Consider the following 6,191-nt stretch of genomic DNA (forward strand, 5'->3'; position numbering starts at 1 on the left):
GCAGAACGATTCATCTCTCCATTTTACATGACTAGATGTTTTGTGGAAGATCTTAGAATTGCTTGGTTTATTTACTGGGAAAAATCAGATAGGAAGTGGCCCTTAGGAACACTTTTACTTGGAAAGTTACAACACTAATACAACGAGTCTCAACGTATTTAACATTTGCTTGTTGAAAAGCAATGTCATAAAGTCAAATAAAATTAAACATGTTTTACTTTTTTCCTCACAAGAACATAAAAATTATGGAGGGGAACTTAACAGGGAATTTAAAAAAGGTAGCACAATTTTTCCTTTTAGTAGCCCTTGGGTAGCTATGATAGAATAATTTCACTTTTTGTTTGTTTCTTTGAACTGGGGTTTTGGTCCAAAGTTTTGTTTGTTTCTAGTATCTGCTTCTGCCTCCCCCTCTATCGGATCGGCTTCCTCTACCGCCACCACTTCTTGGTGCTCTGCAGCCTGAACTGCTGTAGGAATCACGTGGAGAAGGGTATCCCCTTTCCATAGAAGGGGGAAGCCCTCTTTCTTGTCTGCCAAGCCGATCACAACCACTTGAGTAGAGATTACTTCGGCTGCTTAACTGTCTTGACTTCTACCATATCCGTCACGTGAGCTGCTGTAATCATGATAGCGACTGCTTCCAGTATAAAATGGTGGGGGCCCTTGTGTAGGTGGACCACTATGTGAGTGATCATAACTCTCATATGAATCTCTGTAGGAACTTCCACTTGGATCATCTGAATAGTCATGATCACGATCATATCCATCTCTATCGCTACAGCCTCTTGATGGATAGTCATCACATGAACTGGAATGACCATAATCACGGTAAGTGTAACCTCGTGGTGGTGGTGCATAATCTCTTGTATCACAAGAACTTGGGGAATCTCTGCTTGAAGAGTTGTCTTTAGCAGAATACACATCATCTCTTGGGGACAAATAAACATCTCTACGAAAGGGCAGCGGTTCGCTTCGAGGTGGACCTCCGTAACTATCTCTTCCACGTGATAAAGGAACTCTTCCTCCCATTCCACTGCTGCTGCGAACTGGTTCTGAAGGTGCAGATCTCTTAGAGGAGGATCCCCGCTTCTTGGTGGTGGTCCTCTTTTTACTGGGAGTGATCCCCTGGAAGAACTCATGTTAAAATGCATGGAATATCCACCATCATCCATGTGTCCTCTGCATGAGGGAGGTTCCCTGGTTCCTCCACTCCCACCTCTTCCACCTCTCAGACTTCTTGGAGGACCTCTAATTCTTGGAGGTGGAGGCAGTCCATGTCTACCACTTTCAAATGATTGTTTGGTGGCTTATTCCACTTTGATGGCTTTTCCATCTAATGACTTTCCATTCATGTCTCTGGCTGCATCCTTAGCGTCTGCTGGGCTTTCAAAGGTGACAAAAGCAAATCCTCTTGATTTGTTGGTTTCACGGTCTTTCATCAAGAGTACTTTCACTATTTACTATTCTCCCATGTTTGCCAAATGGTGCTTCAAGCGCTTTCTCATTTGTTTCCATATTAAGCCCACCAGTGAAGAACTTTCCTGGGCAATCTGCTTCAACCTTGTATTTATTTATTTATTTATTTATTTATTTGCTGGTGAGTCAGAAGGGTGACAATGGGTTCAAGCTCCAATGAGCTCACTGACAGGGGCTTTCTACCAGCTCAGCACCAGTGGCAGCTGCCAGGTCCGAGGACCAAATCACGAAGCCACTAGCACTAGTGCGCAACTAATATCATACATTTTAATCATTGTTTTTCTTATGTAATTTGTCTTTTTTCTTTGGCTACTGTTAAGATTTTCTCTATCATAGGTTTTTAGCAATTTTATTTTGATGTGCTTTGTGTTTTATTTTTATAGGAATTTTAAAATCTTTCTAGGTGTTGAGCTAGCATTGTAGCGTTATTCAAATTTGAGAATATAGTAACCACTATTTCTTCAATTTTTATTTTTTATTTCTCTGTCCTTATCCTGTTTGGAATTCCTATTCCATGTCTGCACATAAATTTATTTTGTTCCATGGGTTACTGAAACAAATTATTTCATTCTTTTTCAATTTTAATAGATTCATTGCTAAATTTAAATATTTACTGACATTTTCTTGTGTAATGTCTTATGTATTGTTAATCCTATCTAGTTAAATTTTCATTTAGACACTATTTTTCAACTCTAGAGTTCTATCTAGTTGTTTTTTAAATTTCTATTTACTCTTTTATTTTGTTCATGTTATTCTTTATATGTTTACATATTTATAATAGCTGCTTAAGGTATTTGCTAGTTCCATTATCTATGTCATTTATAGTTCTATTTGATTATTTTTCTCCTGCTTTGGATTACATTTTTTTAATTAACATAGCAGTCATTTTTTATTTTATGCTAAACATTACAGATTTGATGTTGGTATGGCTGGATTTTTGTTTTCTTCCTTTAAAAATTGTTAGGCTTTGTATTGACAGGCAATTGGTTACTTAGTGATCAGTGTCATTCCTTTGAGTCATTTTTTAAAGCTTTTCTGGGAGGAGTCTAGAGTTGCCTTTATTTCACTGATAATTTGTCCAAATTACTAAGATACTGTCCCCTTTGATGAAAAGTTACTGTCTTAAATATGCTAAATAATCAAGAACTCTCCACTCTGGCTAGGTGGAGTTCAATATATGTTGTTAGAGCTTGCTTTTTGTGAGCTCTGGAAATTTTTATCTTACAGATACTTGGTTATTTGTGTGAGCTCTGGAAATTTTTATCTTACAGATACTTGGTTATTTTTTGCCTGGCCTCATGGAGTTTCACTCCATACTTACATATCTGAGTACTCAATAATGATATAAAAGGGCCCTGTAGTTAGATTTCTAAAGCTCTTTTCTGCATAGTTCTCTCTCTTCTTAAATTTCCATAGGATTTTGGGGAACAGGTGGTGTTTGGTTACATGAGTAAGTTCTTTAGTGGTGATTCGTGAGATTTTGGTGCACCCATCATTGGAGCAGTATACACTGTACCAATTTGTAGCCTTTTATCCCTTATCTCAACTCCCAATCTTTCCCCCACTTCCCAAAGTCCTTTTTATCATTCTTATGCCTTTGTATCCTCATAGCTTAGCTACCGCTTATAAGAGGGAACATACGATGTTCAGTTTTACATTAGTGAGTTACTTAACATAAAATAATGGTGTCTCCAGTTCCATCCAGGTTGCTGCGGATGCCAGAATGCCATTATTTTGATCTTTTTTATGGCTGCATAGTATTCCATGGTATATCTATCTATCTAGATATATCTATAGATATATCTATAGATCGAGATATATCTATATCTATACCACAATTTCTTTATCCACTCATTAACTGATAGGCATCTGGGCTGGTTCCATATTTTTGCAATTGCAAATTGTGCTGCTATAAACATGCATGTGAAAGTATCTTTTTTTTTTTAATGACTTCTTTTCCTCTGAGTTGATATCCAGTAGTGGGATTGCTAGATCAAACCGTTGTTCTACTTTTAGTGTATTAAGGAATCTCCATACTGTTTTCCAGAGTGGTTGTATTAGTTTACATTCCCACAAACAGTGTTAAAGTGTTTCCTTTTCACCATATTCCCACCAACATCTATTATTTTTTGATTTTTTGATTATGGCCATTCTTGCAGGGATAAGGTGGTATCGCATTGTGGTTTTGATCTGCATTTCCCTGATCCTTAGTGATGCTCAGCATTTTTTCGTATGTTTGTTGGTCATTTGTATATCTTCCTTTGAGAATCGTCTATTCATATCCTTAGCCCAATTTTTAAAGTGATTGTTTTTTTATTGCTAATTTGTTTGAGTTCCTTGTAGAGTCTGGATATTAGTCCTTTTTCAGATGTATAGATTGTGAAGATTTTCTCCCACTCTGTGGGTTGTCTGTTTACTCTGCTGATTGTTTCTTTTGCTGTGCAGAAACATTTAGTTTAATTAAGCCCCACCTATTTATCATTGTTTTTGTTGCATTTGCTTTGGGGTTGTTGGTCATGGAATCTTTGCCTAAGCCAATGTCTAGAAGGGTTTTTCCAATGTTATCTTCTAGAATGTTTATGGTTTCAGGTTTTAGATGTAAGTCCTTGGTCCACTTTGAATTTATTTTTGCACAAAGTGAGCAATAAGGATTCAGTTTTATTCTTCTACATGTGGCTTGCCAATTATCCCAGCACCATTTGTTGAATAGGTTGTCCTATAAAGGAAAACCTATCATATTAACAGCAGATTTCTCAGCAGAAAACCTACACACTAGAAGGGATTGTTGCCCTATCTTCAGCCTTCTTAAACAAAACAATTATCAGTCAAGAATTTTGTATCCAGTGAAACTAAGCGTCATAAATGAAGGAAAGTTACAGTCTTTTTCAGACAAACAAATGCTAAGGGAATATGCTACTACCAAGCCAGCACTACAAGAGCTGCTAAAAGGACCTCTAAGCCTTGAACTAAACCCTTGAAATACATCAAAACAGAACTTTTTTAAAGCATAAATCTCACGGGACCTATAAGGCAACAATACACACACACACACACACACAACAATTACAACAACAAAAAAAACCACAAACAACCAAGATATACAAACAACAAATAGCAGGATGAATAGAATAGTACCTCACATCTCAATACTAAATGAATGTAAATGGCCTAAATGCTCCACTTAAAAGATATAGAATGACAGAATGGATAAGAATTCACCAACCAAGTATCTGCTGCCTTCAGGAGACTCACCTAACACATAAGGACTCACATAAACTTAAGCTAAAGAGATGGAAAAAGACATTTTATGCAAATGGACACCAAAAGCAAGCAGGAGTAGCTATTCTTATATCAGACAAAACAAACCTCAAAGCAACGGTAGTTAAAAAACAAAAAAGAGGAACATTACAACATAATAATAAAAAGTCTTGTCCAACAGGAAAGTATCACAATCTTAAATATATATGCACCTAACACTGGGGCTCGTAAGTTTATAAAACAATTACTACTTGACCTAAGAAATGATATAGCTCTCTCTTTTCCAGATCTCTGCCTCTACAATTTCCAGCTGCCTCAACCTTTTTCCCCATTTACATTCTTCACCTCCATGAGGTTGCTTGGGGGCTTTGGGTTTACCTCTCTGTGCATGTGTTTTTGAAATTTTGTCTAGGAAGCAAACCAGAACAGTTACAAGATTAGTCTCACCTGCTTCACTTCTCTGAAAAATCAAAGTCCTGAAGGATGTCTTTTAAAAGTCAATGTCTGAAAGACATCTGTTTTATTTTTGTTTTGTTTTGTTTCCCAGGAGGATGGTAACTCTAATCCTTCTTATAACATCATGGCAAGAATGTGAAGTTTCAGATTGCTTTTAAATCCCAGTCTAAAGGCATGTTAAGTACTACAATTTATGGATTTTTAAAAAACCTTCTGGACAATCATATCTATGCCAAAGAGTTTACTTGTTAACCCCTTTTCTGGAAAAACATTGTTATAAACAACAGAATAGGAGAGATCAGAAAATGATTTAAATAACCCAGATGTGCATAATTCAAAATGGCCTTGAAATATAAGAAAAAAGTTGAAAATCTTCAATGTAATGCATTTTCACAACTACTTAAGAAAACTTTTTCAATATATAAAAATAAAAGAAAATAGATTTTAGAACATTTTCAAAGAGTATCCTGGAGTACAGTCAAGAGCAGTTTAAAGGGATCCTTGTTCTCTATTTGTAAATGTTCACAGGCCAAAAAGAAGGGAAACAGAAAATCTAAATTGGAAAGAGAAATTGCCAACTTACAAAACCTCCAAATGTGGCTGTATAATTCAAAGACATTTAGAAGAATATATACCAACTATGAATGATAATGTTTGGCTCTCCAGGTGAAATAAAATTGTCTGATTGTACAAGAAGTAAAGGAATATATAGAAAAAGTGTATCTTGATACTTAAATAGTAAATCCTTGAGGTAAACAACTTTATTTGCCTTGGTTAACAGAAAACACTCCAAGTCTTGAAAATTTATAACAATCCTTAATCTCTTTCAGTGTCTTTCCTATAATTATTAATTTGTCAACATTATTAGAGGAAATTTCTTTATTCTCTGTGATAGAAGCCATGTAACTTTTATGCATCTACTTTGAACACTGAAGTTCCAGATGAAACAAACTATGAAAGAATTATTTTTAGAAGATTCCTAAATATTAACAACTGAGCGG

General features: G+C 35.8%; 1 pseudogene; it reads right to left on the bottom strand.

Moving 5' to 3' along the window:
- Positions 1 to 346: 346 nt before the first annotated feature.
- On the bottom strand, positions 347 to 1,554 carry LOC129473042 (RNA-binding motif protein, X chromosome-like; annotated as a pseudogene).
- Positions 1,555 to 6,191: the final 4,637 nt, after the last annotated feature.

This window comes from Symphalangus syndactylus, chromosome 23, assembly GCF_028878055.3.
Source record: "Symphalangus syndactylus isolate Jambi chromosome 23, NHGRI_mSymSyn1-v2.1_pri, whole genome shotgun sequence".
In the NCBI taxonomy this organism is placed as follows: domain Eukaryota; kingdom Metazoa; phylum Chordata; class Mammalia; order Primates; family Hylobatidae; genus Symphalangus; species Symphalangus syndactylus.